Source organism: Xenopus laevis, chromosome 6L (genome assembly GCF_017654675.1).
Source record: "Xenopus laevis strain J_2021 chromosome 6L, Xenopus_laevis_v10.1, whole genome shotgun sequence".
In the NCBI taxonomy this organism is placed as follows: domain Eukaryota; kingdom Metazoa; phylum Chordata; class Amphibia; order Anura; family Pipidae; genus Xenopus; species Xenopus laevis.
The window spans coordinates 3,320,688-3,339,407 of record NC_054381.1 but is presented as its reverse complement, the minus strand read 5'-3'; the positions used below and the strand labels follow the sequence as shown (position 1 = coordinate 3,339,407).

Here is an 18,720-nt window from a genome sequence, read left to right as displayed (position 1 = left end):
GCTGTTGGGTTTCCCGTTAGGGGCATCTGTGCAATTGCTGCCCCCCAACTGAGCTGTTGATCAATGTGATGGCACAGTGCTCCCCATCCCCAATGTGCCAATGCCTTGAAATATCATTGGGTGTGGGCCTTCAGGAAATGGCGGCACTATTAACACTTTCAAGTAATTGTCTGGCCGTATTCTCCTTAGTCATACATGATCAGAGGTTTAACGCAGTAAAGTCTTGGACAATCCCCTGACATAAGAGCAGTGGTTAATTTTAGATTGATATGGGCATCTTGGCTTTAATATGATCCTGCCCCCATACCCACGTTATTATTTTATAACTGACTCACCCCAAGCAAAGTGTTGCTCAGCACTGATATACAATATGCGGCAGGGGAGGTCTCTAAACTGACTGGTTTAGATCTACAGGAATTCACTGATGTATCCTCTGATTAACCTATTCAATTAATAAAGTCCATAGAACTAACTAATGATTCTCACCAGATTACCCCCCCAACCCTGAATGCAGCATGAAGGGCCTCAGTGAAATGTGGGCAGTGAAGGTGTGTAAGTGTCTGATGGCTCACCAGCTTCATAAAAGGACGACGTCCGCCTCAACGTCCAATGAATCCTGATTCTCCTCTGCAGGAAGGGACGTGGGGTAAATCTGTCCTTCACTGTCATGTACCACTGAATATCTGTTATTTTCCTCTGTACAAACACCAGGACTTGTTTTATTATTCCCAATCACAGGACTGACCTCTCCTCTCTATACTGGTATAGGTCACCCCACCCCCACACCCCTATTCACTGACCTCCCTTCCCAGTAATGTCGCCTGAGGGGAACTCCCTGCTGCTTAAAGTTCTGAGGAACCTGAATCTCTCTGGGTTTGTGGGTGACCTGGTTGTGAGTGAGTAGGAAGCAGATTTCCTGTCCTGATACAGATACAAGATTCCCAGCCGTGTTTATATCCAGTAACAGGTTGTAGCCTCCTGCATAGATCCTTCCCTTTACCCCAGTCACAATGGCAGCTAAGCTGTGAGTAATGTCTCTGAGATCAGAATCACCATCCAGATCCCCTACAGCAGGGACCTTTATTTCATGTCCTCGTCTCGCCCACTCATTATCTGGCAGCTCCATGTTATCCCGTTCCTGTAGGACAGTGAGTGGATCTGCCATGTTGACCCGCTCCTCCATGGACCGGATCTTCCTGGACAGCTCGTCCTTCTTTATTTCCGCTGCTCATCAGATTCAGCTGAGTGTGAGTGAGAGCTTCTCTTTCTGCTGGAGTATGTTCACTAGGAGTCGCTTCTCTAGGCTTCCAGCTGTTCCTGAATGTTCTAAACAGGGCAGTGAACTCTCTCTGTCTTCACCGGCTGCTTTTTCTGCCACTTCTCTCTGCGCTCCTGCAGTCTCTGGGCTCCTTCTCAGTCCTCCCTCTCTCCTCTGCGCCTCAGTTTTCTCCACAACTTTCCTCAGCTGTCTCTTTTTCTTCTCAGAGGCCTCACTCAGCAGCTCCACCCTGTGCCCCTGTGCTCCTCAGACACCGCAGCAATATACACAGATACAGGTCTCGCAGCAGTAAAACTTCCTCCAGATCCGCTTGTGTACAGAACATTTTCTCTCCTGAGGAATCAGTGGGTGGGTCAAGTACTGTTCTGCTGACTTGCTGTGCATCCTCAGGTGGGTCTCACAACAGAGACCTCAACAGGAGACAGATTTAACAGCAAGGTACAGAGAGAGGACACAGTAGGTGGCTAGGGAATCCCAGTGCTCCCCGGCCTCGGGCTGAGCAGAAAGGAATCGCTCTGCTATGTTCCGAGTTCTGTTCCTGGGCAGGGCAGGGCGCTCCTAAACTCCTGTCTCAATTCAGGCAGGAAATAAGGCCCCAGATCCCTCCTGGGGTGGCCCAGCACCCTCCATACAGCCCGCAGAAGTTATGGGCACACGGCGGGATACAAGGATCGTATAAATGCTCAGGCAGATGAGCAGCTCAGCTCGTCTCTCAGATCAGCAGCCGCCATCATCGAGAGCAGGAACAGCACTGAACAAGAAACGAAACTGAAAGTTCCCTTTTATTAAAGACAAACAGCACTTTTGTAGCCCTGGGAGTTAACCTCTCAGTTTCTGGATACAGTGGGAATCAGGAATCAGAATATATTTGTATTGTTAACTAGAACTCTGTAACAGTGAGTAAAAGAGTGAGTGAGAGGAGGGAGGGGAGTATGGCAAGCTCCACTCATAATAAACTAGTTTGATCTTAATCTCCCTGAAGAAACAAACAAGTTGCAGGTAAGTTGCAGAGTTGGTTGGTAGTGACTCCCCCAGCAATGCAGTCAGTCAGGGGATGTAATACAAGTGAGTAACCAGTGCCATCCAGCTACACTGCAACTACAACTCTCAGCACTGACAGCTCAATGGGGAACTCAGTGACCATTGCAGATTTGTTTTTTTCCAAACACAATCAGTAGAATAAGTGCTGCTCCAGCAGAATTCTGCACCGAAATCCATTTTTGCACATTTTTTGTTTTATAATTAATTTTGAATCTGACTGGGGCTTTGACATTTTGTCAATTTCCAGTTGTCCCCAGTCATCGGTACTTGTGCCTCTGACAAAACTTCGAGTCTGTCTTTACCTGATTTCTAACTGCAAGTTGGACTGAATATCACCGCCCAGCAGCCTAACAAAAGAACATGGAGAAACCTGATAACCAGGTCCCTAACACAAGATAACAACTCATAGGAAATGAAAAGAGGTGCTGAACTTCAGTCAAACGCAGTGGGTTGCCCTGAAATAGTGCTTTTATGAAACACTACTGTTTTGAGCTTAGCTCTTTTGTCAAAGTGGAATACAAAAGCACACATACAACTTATATGCTTAGGTGGCCCATAACGGGCTGATAAAAGCTGGAGACAGACCCGTGTCGGCCAGCTTATTGGCCCGTGTTAGTGGGGCCTGACGGGCTTCACCGATCAGATTCTGGCCGAAAAGTCGGGCAGATCTCGATTGGATGGGACAAAAAAATCGTCGGATCGCGGCCTATTTTTTGTTGATGGCGGTCCGCGATCCGACTGCCGTTAGGCATCGTTGGATCAATCGTGGGCCCTAGGGCCCCGATCGCATAGCCCGATATTGCCCACCTCAAGGTGGGCATATTGGGGAGATCAGCTCATTTGGCGACATCGCCAAAACGAGCGATCTCTCCATGTATGGCCACCTTTAAACTCGCACCTTCATTAGTGATGCTCGGATGCAGGTTATTGCTGTAGGTAATTAGCCCGCTGACCCCATCCGAAAAAAGGTTATTAAATATATGTATTGAGTCCACGTGTGTTGACAATCTCCATATTAATGCAACATTGAAAATAACTGGGGGGGCAAATCCCAAAAATCCATAAAAAAGGTTTTTTTTTTTTTGGGGGAGAAAAAAAAAAAAAGTGAATGCTGTAAAATAAAATGTATTAAAACTTACATTAAAGGCTTAAAAACAATGACCTGGGTTCTGCTCCTATAGAGCCTACCCTGAGCCAGCTGAGTTTAACCATAGGACATCATACGATAATCTAATGCTATAAATAAAAGAAACATTCTCTAACTTAAGCGGTAAGAATGTTTTATTTATTTATAGACTTGAGAATTCGTATGATGTCCTATGGTTTAAACTCGCTGGCTCAGGTAGGCTCTATAGGAGACAGAACCCGTCATTGTTTTTAAGCCTTTTAATGTAAGTTTTTTAATACATGTTATTACAGATTCACTTCTCACTTTATGGATTGGGATTTGCACAGTTATTCTTCATGTTGTCATTAAATATGGAGATTGTCAACACACTGTGGGACTTATACATATACTTTAATAACCTTTTTTCGGATGGGGTCAGGCTGGCTAATTACCTGACAGCAATACCTGCCATCCATCATCACTAATGAAGGGTGGAGTTTTAAAGGTGGCCATACATGGAGAGATCCGCTCGTTGCGATGTCGCCAAATGAGCTGATCTCCCTCCAATATGCCCACCTTGAGGTGGGCAATATCGGGCCTGATGCGATCGTGGGCCTAGGGCCCAACGATTGGATCTTTAAACGATGCCTAACGGGCAGTCGGATCGCGGGACCGCATCAACAAATAATGAGGCCGCGATCCGACGGGATTTTTTTGTCCCATCCAATCGAGATCTGCCCGACTTTTCGGCCAGATCTTGATCGGTGAAGCCCGTCAGGGGGCCCCATACACGGGCAATAAGCTGCCGACACGGTCTGTCTCCAGCTTTATCAGCCCGTGTATGCCACTTAGTCATATAAGGTTGTATGTTGTTGCTTTTGTATTTCACTTGACAAAGAGTAAGCTACAAACATGTAGTGGTTCAATAAAGCACTTTATTTTGCAGCAACCCACTGCGTTTGAACTGAAATTCATCACCTCTTTTCCTATGAGTTGTTATCTTGTGTTAGGGACCTGTTATCAGGTTATCTTCCCATTGTTCTTTTTGTTAGGCTGCTGGGGGGGTGATATCAGTCCAACTTGCAGTAGAACAGTAAAGACAGACTGAAGTTTGTCAGAGCACAAGTACATGACTGGGGACAACTGGGAAATTGACAATATGTCAAGCCCCCATGTCAGATTTCAAAAATTAATTATAAAACAAAATGTGCAAAAATGGATTTCGGTGCAGAATTCTGCTGGAGCAGCACTATTAACTGATGTGTTTTGGAAAAAAAACCTGCCAAATGTCACTGAGTCCCCATTGAGCTGTCAGTGCTGAGAGTTGTAGTTGCAGTGTAGCTGTATGGCCACTGGTTACTCACTGTATTACATCCCCTGACTGACTGCATTGCTGGGGAGTCACTACCAACCAACTCTGCCAACTTACCTGCAACTTGTTTGTTCTTTCCAGGGAGGATTAAGATCAAACTAGTTATTATGAGTGGAGCTGCCATACTCCTCCCTCCTCTCACTCACCTCTTTTACTCACTGTTACAGAGTTTCTAGTCTAACAATACAAAAATATTTCTGAGCCTGATCCTCACTGTATCCAGAACTGAGAGGGTTAACTCCAGGAGTACAAAGTGTGTTTGTCTTTGATAAAAGGGAACTTTTCAGTTTCGTTTTCTTGTTCAGTTGCTGTTCCTGCTCTCAGTGATGGCGGCTGCTGATCTGAGAGACGAGCTGAGCTGCTCCATCTGCCTGAGCATACTGATCCTGTATCCCTGCCGTGTGCCCATAACTTCTGCGGGGCTGTATTGGGAGGGTGCTGGGCACCCAGGAGGGATCTGGGCCTTATTCCTGCCCTGAATGCAGACAGGAGTTTAAGGAGCGCCCTGCCTGCCCAGGGAACAGAATCTGGGGAACATAGCAGAGCGATTCCTTTCTGCTCAGCCCGAGCCGGGGGACACTGGGATTTCCCTGCACCTACTGTGTCTCTCTCCTGTACTGCTGTTAAATCCTGTCTCCTGTGTGAGGCTTCTCTGTTGAGAACCCACCTGAGGATGCACAGCAAGTCAGCAGAACATGTACTGACCAACCCACTGATTCCTTCATGGAGAGAAAATGTTCTGTACACAAGCGGATCCTGGAGTTTTACTGCTGCGAGACCTGTATCTGTGTATATTGCTGGGTGTCTGAGGAGCACAGGGGCCACAGGGTGAGCTGCTGAGTGAGGCCTCTGAGAAGAAGAAAGAGACACTGAGGAAAGTTGTGGAGAAACTGAGGCCAGAGAGAGAGAGAGACTGAGAGAGGAGCCAGAGACTGCAGGAGCGCAGGAGAGAAGTGGCAGAAAAGCAGCCGGTGAGACAGAGAGAGTCACTGCCCTGTTTAAGACATCAGGGAACAGCTGGAAGCCCTAGAGAAGCGACTCCTGAGTGACATCTCCAGCCAGAAAGAGAAGCTCTCACTCACACTCACTGATCTGATGGAGCAGCTGGAATAAAGAAGGACGAGCTGTCCAGGAAGATCCGTCACATTGAGGAGCTTGTGCAACATGGCAGATCCACTCACTGTCCTACAGGAACGGGAATAACATGGAGCTGCAGATAATGAGGGGGCAGAGAGAGACATGATATAAAGGTCCCTGCTGTAGGGGATCTGGATGTGGATCTGATCTCAGAGACATTACTCACAGGCTTAGCTGCCATTGTGACTGGGGTAAGGGAAGGATCTATGGGCAGGAGGCTACAGACCTGTTACTGGATATAAACACGGCTGGGATCTTGTATCTGTATCAGGGGACAGGAAATCTGCTTCCTACTCACTCACAGACCAGTGTCACCCACAAACCCAGAAGAGATTTCAGGTTCCTCAGACTTTAAGCAGCAGGAGTTTCCCCTCAGGGCGACATTACTGGGAAGTGGAGGTCAGTGAATCAGGGGTGTGGGGGGTGGGGGTGACCTATCCCAGTATAGAGAGGAGAGGGGGGTCAGTCTGTATTGGGAATAATAACAAGTCCTGGTGTTTGTACAGATGGATAATAACAGATATTCAGTGGTACATGACAGTGAATGGACAGATTTACCCCACGTCCCTTCCTGCAGGAGAATCAGGATCTCATTGGACTATGAGGCCGGACGTCTGTCCTTTTATGAGCTGAGTGAGCCAATCAGACACTTACACACCTTCACTGCCACATTCACTGAGCCCCTTCATGCTGCATTCAGGGTTGGGGGGGGTAATTCCTGGGTGAGAATCATTAGTTAGTATCTATGGCACTTTATTAATTGAATAGGTTAATCAGAGGATACATCAGTGTAATTCCTGTAGATCTAAACCAGTCAGTAGAGACCCTCCCCTGGCCGCATATTGTATATCAGTGCTGAGCAACACTTTGCTTGGGGTGAGTCAGTTATACAATATTACGTGGGTATAGGGGCAGGATCATATTAAAGCCAAGATGCCATATCAATCTGAAATATTAACACTGCTCTTATGTCAGGGGATTGTCCCAAGACTTTACTGGGTTAAACTCTGATCATGTGACTAAGGAGAATACGGCCAGACAATTACTGAAAGTGTTAATTAGTGCCGCCCATTTCCTGTAAGGCCACACCACTGATATTTCCTATAGGGCATTGGCACATGGGGGGATGGGGAGCACTGTGCCAGTCCACATGATCAACAGCTCAGTTGGGGGCAGCAAATTGCACAGATGCCCCTGAACTGGGAAACCCAACAGCGGAATTGGCACCGGTGGGAAAATCCTCACAATTGTCATGTGTGTCATTGTCCATAGGGTTACAGAACAAGCAATGCACTTCCCTCTAATAATAATAATAATAATAATAATAATAATAAAGCTCCATGTGATTGAGACTTGCAGGTTCCTCTCTGATGAAGCCACTGGGGCAGGTTATTATTATATGACACACATATACTATATATATATATATATATGACTGCAGTGCTGTACATTAGGGTTAGGGGCGGGGTCTAACTGATCATTATGTCTATAGATAAAATAGGCAGAGAATGAGACTTGGGTGACTCTTGTTACTGTTTGGGAAGGGCTTGTATTTCGTGTATGGAATATGCTGAATTGTGATTGGCTGATATAAGCCCATGTGACTACACAGCAGGGAACAGACTGATGCTGATTATTGCTGTTTTCCTTAAAGGGGTTGTTCACCTTTGAGTTAACTGTTAGTATGATTTAGAGAGGGATATTCTGATACAATTTGCAATTGGTTTTCATTTTTTATTATTTGTAGTTTTTTTGTTATTTTGCTTTTTATTCAGCAGCTCTCCAGTTTGCAGTTTCAAAACTATGGTTGCTAGGGTACAATTTACCTTAGCAACCATGCATTGATTTAATTGAGAGACTGGAATATGAATAGGGAGGGTCTGTATAGAAATGTGAGTAATAAAAAAGTAGCAATAACAATACATTTGTCGCCTAGCAGAGCATTTTTATATGGGGTCTATTCAAAACTGAAAAGAATCAGAAACAGAAGGCAAATAGTTTTTAAATGATAAAAAAATAATTAATGAAAACCCAATTGAAAAGTTGCTTAGAATGAGCCATTCTACTGAACTAAATGCTAACTTAAAGGTGGTTACATGTGCAAGTGCAGTGAGTAAAGTATATACACATGTATTTATATAGCAGCACAGTTATACGCAGTACTTTACAAGGCATAAACACAGACAGGGGAATCATCATCATCATCATCATTTATTTATATAGCGCTGTCAAGATACGCAGTGCTTTAATTATAGTTATATTAAGTTACACAGTAGAAATAGATAAATCTATACTTAAGTGCCTATGGTTAAGTGCTGGGTGAGCATGAAATGCGTCAGGCTGTCTATATGATCTGTTGATAACACACCGATAATATGGTACGAAACACATTTTCCTACGATATTCAGTGACTGTACGGTGGGAGACGAGCCGACCAACATCAGCAGAAGACTTGGTTGCTATGGTAATTTGGAACCTAGCAACCAGATGGCTGAAATTGCAAACTGGAGAGCTGCTGAATAAAAAGTTAAATAAGTCAAAAACAGCAAATAATAAAAAATGAAAACGAATTGCAAATTGTCTCAGAATATCCCTCTCTATATTATACTAAAATTAAACTCAAAGTTGAACAACCCCTTTAAGTCTACTAGAAAATCATATAAACATTAAATAAAGCCAATAGGCTGGTTTTGCCTCCAATAAGGATTAATTATATCTTAGTTGGGATCAAGTACAAGCGACTGTTTTATTATTACACAGAAAAATGTAATAATTTTCAAAAAATTGGATTATTTGGATAAAATGGAGTCTATAGAAGATGGCCTTTTCTGTACTTCAGAGCTTTCTGGATAATGGGATTCTGGATAACAGATCCCAAACCTGTACTAGGAAACTCACCTTTTTAGGCTTTTCCTTCTAAGACCAATCTTCCTTAGATTCAGCCTTTTCTGTCTCATTCTTTTTCATTATTTGGGCTCCTTTTCCTTTATACATCATTGAGTGCTGCTGTAAATATTAAACATGCAAAACTCTGCTTAATAAAATGAAAATTATTTCTAAGCAACTTTGCAATATACATTCATTACAATGTTTCTCTGGTGTGTAAGTTATGTGTATATGTATTACTACTGAAATCAGTGTCTGTCCGTTTCTAGTCTCTGCACTGCTGGTTCAGACTGTTGATACAATGTAACACAAGGAGCTGATTTACAGACATGTCTTTGCTGCTGGGGAACTAAGTCTTTTACAAACATTGTTATAAAGTAACAACCAGGAGATAAGCAAATGCCGCCGCTGCTTCTGGATAATGGGTTTCTGGATTACGGATCCCATACCTGTAGTTCCATTTAGTAATTATCCATAAATCAGTTCAGTCCTCTACATGGGAGTCGTGTGACTTCTAATATCCTTATATGTTACCACTGGGGATCCATTATTTCATATATACACACACATATCATTTATATTGACTTCATTGACTCATCATTCCTATGTTAATCTGAACATTCCTTATTATTTAACATGGATATAAATTCCCTTCACTTGGCTCTCCCACAGATCAAACAATGTCCCCTGAATTCTTTACATGATATAAACTGTCTCATTAGTGACCAATCAGCTGCTCCAACACAATCACATGAGAAAGAGACCGAGTGCGACAATGTACTGAGTGACTGAGTATCCACACGACAACATTATTATCACTCACACATTCAACTGAAATATGTTTTTGTGCCCAGAGTCCTCAGTATATAGAAAAAGCACAAGAGCCACGAGTAGCAAATAATATTCCTATGGGCAGAAGGTTCTGGATCTCTGGGCAAATATTGAGGGGAGGTGTTTGGTCTCTCGGCTGCACCTCAGCATTTTCCCGCTCTTTCTGAGAGAAACCAAGTCTGCAATTCAAACTTCCTGTCATTGGAACAAACCAAGTCTGCAATTCAAACTTCCTGTCATTGGAACAAACCAAGTCTGCAATTCAAACTTCCTGTCATTGGAACAAACCAAGTCTGCAGTTCAAAAGGGGTGGAGTGTATGTGTAACTTTATGTGTAAAGTGCTATTAAGGAGCAGCAACACTGTACAATGTATAAAAGTACAGCTTATAAAATCACAATAAATAAAAGTACTCACACTGAGGACAAGTCACATAATAGATACAATAATTAATACACAGGACACAGAGCTTAAAGAACTAAACACTAAAACTGAATATGACTAAAAATGTCCTATTTTATAGAGTGAACTTATTGCACGAGGCTAAAGTTTGAGCTTGTCAATAGCAGCAATGATCCAGGACTTCAAACTTGTCACAGGGGGTCACCATCTTGGAAAGTGTCTGTGACACTCACATGCTCAGTGGGCTCTGATTGGCTGTTGAGAAGCTAAGCTTAGGGCTCGTCACTAATTATCCAGCAGAAAATGAGCTTCCCTGGCTGTAATATAAGATGATGCTACAGGTTTGCTGATTATTCAATTCTGATGCTAATTGCACTGGTTTTCTGTGCTGCCATGTAGTAATTATGTGTATTAATTACTAATCAGCCTTATATTGTGACATTTCTATTCTATGTGTACTGTATATTGTGAGTGGCTCCCTAAACTCAGTAAGTGACAGCAGCACAGAGCATGTGAATCAGTGAATCAGCAGAAAAGAAGATGGGGAGCTACTGGGGCATCTACTGGGGCATCTACAAAAGTAGATAGTGAAGACCACACTGCTACATTACAATTTCTTCCGGTGTAGCTTGAGCTTCAAACGCCCAAGAAGCAGCCACCGCTCTAGTGGACTGAGCCTTAATGTGGGGCACCTGCATAGACTTGAGTGAATACGACTTTTTGATACAGGCTTTTATCCAGCTTCCAATCACACGTTTAGAAGCTTGATGCCCCATAGAAGAGCCTTTAAACAGCAAAAGGAGGCTATCACATTTCTTGAGTGCCTCAGTCCTCTGTTAATCCTCTGTAATCCAGATTATTCCTTCTCTTTTCTTCTTCTCTAGAAGGATTAGGAAAGAAAACTGGCAAAACCATTTCTTACTGGCATGATAAGTGGAGACGATTTTCGGGAGGAATTTCTCTGGTAATCTCAAAATAGCTTTATCTTGTAGTTCTTTCCTAAGCAATGTAATAAGTACACTGCACACCTGGAATCTACTCACTCTTCAGTAGTGGTGCAGGTCCTCCTTTGACCCGGCACGGTCCCTTAGCAACAGCAACTTTTTGTTCACAGATCCGCACACACACAAATTTCTGCATGGGGAAAGTGCCCCTTCATTATTGATTTATATCATCACCAACATCAAAGTTTCGGGGGGTACAACCTCCCTTCATCTGATCTTTCCTAAGCAAAGCTTGGATTTCCACCACTCTTCGTGCTGAAGTTACCCGCTATTTAGAAAGCTGTTTTCATCAATAAGAGATCCAGACTAATCGACTCCTAAGGCTCAAATGGTTCTTCCATGAGAGCTTGAAGGACCAAATTTAAGTCCCAATATGGCAGGATTGGTCTCACTTGTGGTCTTAGATGTTTGACCCCTTGAATGAACCGGGCCACTAAAGGACACTCCACTGATTTACTTTTCTTTTTGTCAATGCTGACAAGGTTGACACTTGCACCTTCAGGGTGACAAGGCTGAGATTTTTCTCTAAGACTGACTGCAGAAAATTCACTACTGCCGACTCAGCTGGTGACGTAAAAAGAAATTCCTGACACTGTGCACCACTCCCTGAATTTTTCTCACATTCTGTGATAGGTGCTTTCTGTTGATGGCTTTCTAGCTGCCAGAAGTGTGTCAATAGCCATATCTGCGAGCCCCTAGCTCTGTCAGCTCCTGCCGCTCAAAAGCCACCCAGTCAAAGTCCATGTTTGTGGGTTCGGGTGGAATATCAGCCTTGGGACAGTAACTCACGTTGACAAGGTAGCCTGACTGGACTGTCCAATGCCATCGCAAATAGTTGGGCAAACCAAGGCCTTCTTGGCCACCATGGCAACACTGCTATAACTCTTGTCTTGTCTTTCTGAATTTTGTTCAATACCTTTGAGATAACTGGGATTGGTGGAAATATATAGTCCAGTTTGAACCTCCACTTCAGACTGAAAGTATCCTGACACAATGCTTGCTTCTCCAGGCACCAGGAGCAGAATGATCTTACTTTCCTGTTCCTGGATGTAGCCATGAGATGTATTTGAGGAAGACCCCAATGATCTGCTAACGTCTGGAAAATCTCCTGCGACAACTCCCTGTATAAAATTACCTGTGCGGCGTGGTCGCCGCGTGTTTCCTAGGTGCCATTTTGATTATTAGGGCGTACGAGTGCCTCTTAAAGGTACAAGCACGCTGGCGTGATTGCCGTCAGCCGCGCATTGGTGCACGTTTTGGCACAAACTTTGAGTGTATTTAAGGCCCATTCTGATCCCCAGTCAGTGCCCGTGATAGAACTTGGTTTCTAGTGGTTCCTAAGCCTTGTGCATCTGTTCCTGTACCTGTTTTGTCTTGATTATCCGGTTTTGATTCCAGCCTGTTCCCTGACTACTCTGCATTCTGTATCCTGACCCTTGCCTGCCTACGACAACTCTTCCTGCTTAACCCTTGATTTACAACCCAGTTTGACTCTTGCCTGCCTGACGATTCTGATATCCGCCTGCCTCGACCCAGCCTGTCTGACCGTCCTTCTGCCTAATCCTTTGTACCATGACCATCGGCCCAAAAGACTCTGCTAACAGCCGTGCCCCTTTGCCAGCCAGAACATCTCGCCTTGCACCCTCGTTAAGTCCAGGTGGCACCCAAGTAAGCTGAGGGCTCCTCCCGAAGCCCAACAGTGGTCACACTACTGGTGAAGCCGAGACCAGGGTGCTTGGCACTTGTTCTGGTATTGGGTGACGGTCGTGACACTCCCACTCCCCTGGGTGGAGTGTCTCTCCACTCAATAATCTGCCAGGATATTCTGACGGCCAGGGAATATAAATTGCCGACATGTCCAAGAGATTGTTCTGTGCCCAGGCGAAAATCTCCAAATTCAGACTCAACAATTTTTTGCTGAGAGTCCCTCCTTGTTTCCTGATATATTTCACTGTCGATTATTGTCAGACTGAATGAGGGCTGCTGCCTTGCCAAGCTGGCTCCTGAAGCTTATTAGTGCTTGGAACACAGCTTCAAGCTCCCTGAAAATTCAAGGACCACGTCACTGCCTCTGGTGGCCATAGGCCTGACATAAATAGTGTATGAGGCCCCCCTTCCTAGGCTGCTGGCATCCATCGTAACTATTTGCCATGATGGGCAGTCTATTGGCTTGCCCTGGGAAAGATTGATCGGGTTTAACCACCACTCTAAACTCTTCACTGTTTGTTGTGATAGAAGTGTAGGGATGTGAAAATCTTAGACACCCTTACACATTACAGACAGGCACATCCCTAGTAATATGGACACCTCAGTGGGTCCTTATGGGGACCTTGTGCTTATGTAACCCCTGCAGTTCATACAGTGTACACCAGATGGCACTGTGCCAGAGTATAAAAGGTTTAGGAACCATGTGCTCTGGGTCCATTGCTTTAGCCCAACCAAGCAGGCTGGGAAGGGAATGGGTAGTGCTGACCCTAGGCGCCTTGGCCTAGTAATTAGACAGCTATACTCGTTTTATAGATCGCTCTAGGAGTGATAGAGAGGTTATGTAGTTGAGCAGCTCAAGGCTCTGCCGAGGAGATTAGAGGGATTAAGATCCCAGGGTATTACTGACCCAAGTAAGGAACCAATTGTTGAGATAGGGATGTCAGGAGTTCCCTAGTCTGCCAATGGAGATATCCTGAAAACTGGGCAATACCCATCACATGCTGTCAGCTTACTCTCTGCTGTATATTCCCTAGCCTGTGGGGATTCAGCCTATACGTGCTGTGAGTATATGCTTCCTTTATGCTGCTGTGTATGTTCTATACTCCATTGTGGATCAATGTACTAAATGATCTCTGTGCTATTGTTCAATAAATACTGTTCTTTGTTCAACTGTTAAAGAACTACTGGCGCCCATCATTGTGGCTATTGCACCAGGTTACAGTTACACTACACCCTTGCCTCCACCCCGCTGCGAGGGCTTACCCCTGAGAAAGAGAGCTCATCGGTGGTCTCAGCCCACCAAGGAAAGTAGCTAAAACTGCCCTAGCACAAGTCAGTTTACTACAGCGCTACAGAAGTATGAGCTGGGATTTCACACCCCTTTCCCACTGCTGTAGAAACTCTAACTGGAGCTGTCGAAGATGAATCATCCCAACCACACTAGAAGGGTTATACCGAGTGAATTATCCCCATCTTTGGAAAGAAATTGACTCAATACTTACCAAATGGTCCAAATTACGACTATCATGGTTCGGCAGAATAAATGCGGTTAAAATGGATCTTCTCCCCAAAATGTTATATTATTTTCGTGTGTTACCAATAGAGATTCCAGCACAACATTTAATTATGGTGCAACGGAAACTTATGAAATTTATATGGGGTAATAAGAAGGCTAGGCTGGCCCATAAGACGGTTACAAATGTGAAAGGGAAAGGAGCCTTACTGTTCCCAATATAACGTTTTATTACCAAGCAGCCCAGATTATGCCTATAATCCATTTCTACCGCCCCATACTTCCGTTATGGGTGCAAATTGAAGCAGAACGTATTAAACCATTGACTCCTGCTGCCTTACTGTGGCTTTCTAAGCAAGAAAGGCCTCAATCTACTACTCCAATAATGAAAATGGCATTAGCAGTGTGGGACCAGGTTCGGAAAAAAATAGTTTTAAATTCCTCTTATTTTCCTGGCAATGCCAATATGTGGTAACCCTGCCTTCCCCCCGGGCTTGCAAAGATGTGATTTTGAATGGTGGCAAGATCATAACCTGAGATTTATATACCAATTTATAGGACTTCAAGGTATTAAAAAATGGGACTCACTTAAGGAACAAAGTAACATTCCAGAAAATGAATATTTTTCGGTATATGCAAATTTACCATTACCTTACGGAAGTGCTTAGAAACTCTACCAATATAGGAACTTTAACCCCTTGGGAACATGTTTGTTTGAAGTTTCCATGTAGTAATGGAGTGATTTCGCTGATATATAAGGAGATAGTAAAAAAGTCTAATTCTTCCCCTCCTTCCTATACCGAACAATGGGAAAAAGACTTAAATACCACTATAGATGAGGATACATGGCAGCAAATCTGGGTAAATACAGCTAAGAGTTCTATTAACATTTTGGCACAGGAAACTTTATATAAAGTAGTGAGTAGATGGTATTTGGTCCCTACCAAATTGAATACATACTATCCAAACTGTAGCCCTCTCTGTTTCAGGAACTGTGGGAATAGAGGGACAATGTTACATACATGGTGGGAATGTAGGGAAGCTATGAGACTTTGGTCCAGAATATTTACTTTAATAGACTCAATTACAGGGATTAGACTTCGGAAAGATCCCATCCAGGTACTTCTTAATAAAACAATTCCAGTGTCTGATAAATATCTGCGTAAATTGATTCAATTTATTTTCATTGCAGCAAAACAAACCATAGCTTCTTCCTGGAAAAAACGTTCACTCCCCATATCCATGTTTCGTACCAAAATGAACTGGATTATGGTGAATGAACGACTGTTTAAGTATTATTTCAGACAAATACAATATTTATATGAAAATCTGTACCCCTTGGATTAGGTATACCAGTCAGTGACGGATGTATCTGTTAATTGTGAAGATGGGAGAGCCTTAACTTGAATAAGGTTGGAACCCTGGGACGATATGACTAAATGTAAGGAGACATTTATTATTACATGACAAAATGCACACGGAGACGAATACAAAGTAATAAATGGCATTACATGTTGTTACACAAGTTTATTTGTTTCTTGATATGCATATTACATTATGTTTATTTACATGTCAATGTGGCAATGTAGCTTTATGTAATTTGTTTTCATGCAATGTAATAATTCTCCTCTGTGTAGGAGAACACATACATTTTATAAAGGAAAATTGAAATGGTTTGTCAATATTGATGGATAATAAAAAAAGTTTTGAAAGAAGATGAATCATCGCCTACCTGATGGTTTCCTTCATAGCTACTAGTTTCGCTAGTACTTCTTGACAGATAAGAGCCATGGTATAAGGGAACCTCGTGATATCCTGCACCCTTCGAATAATGTCTTCCACCTGGCCTGGGACAAGGTATAGTCGCAACTGCTTGGTATCCACTAGAACTCCTAAAAATGTCATCTGTTGCGACGGGGTCAAGTGTGAATTCTGAAAATTCACCAGCCACCCATGTTCCGCCAGTACCATAAGGGTCACCTGCACATGATGTTTCAGAACTTGTTTGCTTGTAGCCTTTAGCAAGAGGTCATCCAATAACTGAAAATCTGTATGTCTTGCAGACTATAACTATGGCTATAACTGGAGCCAAAACCTTTGAAAAAGTTCTCAGTGAAGACACTAGCCCAAAGGGAAATGCTCGATACTAAAAGTGCTCCCCCATCACCAAAAAATTGGAGAAATCTTTGATGATTTTTGTAAATTGGGACATGAAAGATATGCATCTCACAAATCTATCTTTGCCAGTCAGTCGTTTAACTGTAGGTTCTGAGAAATAATACTTAGCGCAGCAGTGCCCATACTTTACTAATGCGAGGTCTACTTTTAGTGATCTACATCCATAATAGCATTGTTAGCATTCTGTTCCATGGAAAATATTACTTAAATATTATATTGTTTAAGAGAGAATTTATATTGCTATATTTAATAAACAACTATTTCTTGTGTAACCTTAACAGAATAAATATCTGAAATAAAGCATGAAACAAGAGGGTGATTTAGACAAGCTGTTTGTTGACAGTGTCTTGAGATCTACTGATCCCCAGCTAAAGGTCTACTGGTACATCCCGATTTACCTTTTGGACACCCTGACTTAGCGTGTCCATCTTGAAAGAGTTTACTTAATTTAGGTGTCTGAGATCTTAAATAGCTCGGAATTCTCTGGACTACTTCTTCCTCAGGAAAATTGGAGAAAAGATACCTTGTCCTCTCTGACCTCCCTGTACTACAAAATAACCTTTTTCTCCAATATGTCTAATAAAATGTGTTCCATTACCTGATGAGCTTCTACTGTTTTTCCGAACTTTTGATTCCACAAACACATCCTTGGCTGGCTTTTTTGAAAACTCTAAGTGGTAACCTATGTAAATGACTTCTAGAACCCACCTGTCCATTGTAGTTTTTGCCCAGACTGCCTGAAATTGAAGTAGTCTTGCGCCTACTGGTGGCAGCTGGGCATGGACACCATCAGAATGCTTTAGCCTTGTCCTGCTTAGACTGTTTTTTGGCTTGACCGTGCATTTGATTCTTCCAAAATGGTTGTCTATTAAATTGCCTTCCAGGCCTATAGGCCTTAGCATCTTTGTAAGAGATCCTGTCTGCCCAACCTCCATGAACCGATTGACGTCTCTCTCGCCTTTCCTGCGGCAGAAAAGAGCTCTTGCCCGCTGAAGCTTTCAAAATTATATTGTCTAGCTTTGGCCCAAATAGCAACTCCCCCTCGAAAGGGAACAAATTAAACTTGGAAGGGGTATGTGCTTGCCTGTGTTTTAGCCACAGCATTCTCCTAGCTGCCACTGCATACCCCATATTTCTGGCTGCCAACTTCAGGACATCCAATGATGCGTCAGTAATGAAGTCAATTTCCACCTTTATATCATCCACCAAATGACTTACATTGTCTTTGTCTACGACAGGTTGTAGCTCTGTTTCTTTCTCTTGCAGCCAAATCTTAGATGCCTTCACCACACATGTGACTGGTACCGTTGGCTTACAAAACAATCCTGACACTGAATAAGCCTTTTTTAACACTGTATCCTGCCTTCTCTCCACCGGATCTTTCAATAAAACACCCTCATCCACAGGCAACGTGGTCTTATGTGCCACAAGTCTGATGGCTGCTTCCACCTTAGGTGGGCTGGTCCAACGCTTCACATCCAATACAATTAAATCCTCATCTTCTTCTGAACTGTCCGATTGGCTACATCTTGCTGCCCCTTATCTTCAGCTGGCATCTTAGGATCCACTCCTGAAACACTGGGACCTACTTTCTGTATCACACTTTCTGTGACTGTTCCTACTAGGTCCTTCAACAAGTTAGACATCGACTCTTTAAACCAATCTTTCATAGAACTCCATTGCTCATCTGCTCTTTTACCACACATTGCCTTCCAGCACTTGAGGAATACTTTTTTATTTTGCATCGCTGGGTTGTCACATACAGAACACTCCTTTTCCACTGGAATTGCTGGAATGATGACTCCTTCTTCTAGATGATCTAGCAATTAAAACATATTTGTTACCAATCACATTAAGATCACCATAACTCTCTCTGATCCACTTACCCCCTAGAGCAGGTGCCCAGGACGTTGATCGCGGTCTACCAGAAGATCCCGGTAAAGTTTCTGGTAGACCGAGAGGAGAGGAAGTGGAACCCAGCACGGATTAAAACCCGGAAGTTCGGCTCTTAAAGTTACAATTGGTTCTCTTTATTTATTATTTGTGTTGTTTTTTTTTTACAAGGGTCTTGTTTACCTTAGCTACCAGACAGTGGTTTGAATGAGAGACTGGAATATGAATAGAGAGGGGCAGGAGAGAAAAATAAGGGATATAAAGTAATAATAACATTGTGGCCTCACTGAGGAAAAGTTTTTTTTGGCTGCCGGGGTCAGTGACTCACATTTGAAAGCTGAAAAGATGTAGAAGAGGAAGACAATTCAAA

The 18,720-nt window shown here is 43.3% G+C and overlaps 1 protein-coding gene, 1 long non-coding RNA gene and 1 pseudogene across 2 annotated transcripts in view; 1 reads left to right on the top strand and 2 right to left on the bottom strand.

Moving 5' to 3' along the window:
- Positions 1-18,720, bottom strand: part of LOC121394778 (zinc finger protein 850-like) — a 209,650-nt gene that overhangs the window by 97,206 nt on the left and 93,724 nt on the right. The window lies entirely within an intron of this gene.
- Positions 1-18,720, top strand: part of LOC121393136 — a 102,251-nt pseudogene that overhangs the window by 57,612 nt on the left and 25,919 nt on the right.
- On the bottom strand, positions 8,903-9,737 carry LOC121394840. The gene is made up of 2 exons (XR_005962028.1): positions 9,647-9,737; positions 8,903-8,943 (listed from the first exon to the last, which is right to left on the bottom strand). It is a non-coding gene; the product is annotated as an uncharacterized LOC121394840 (long non-coding RNA).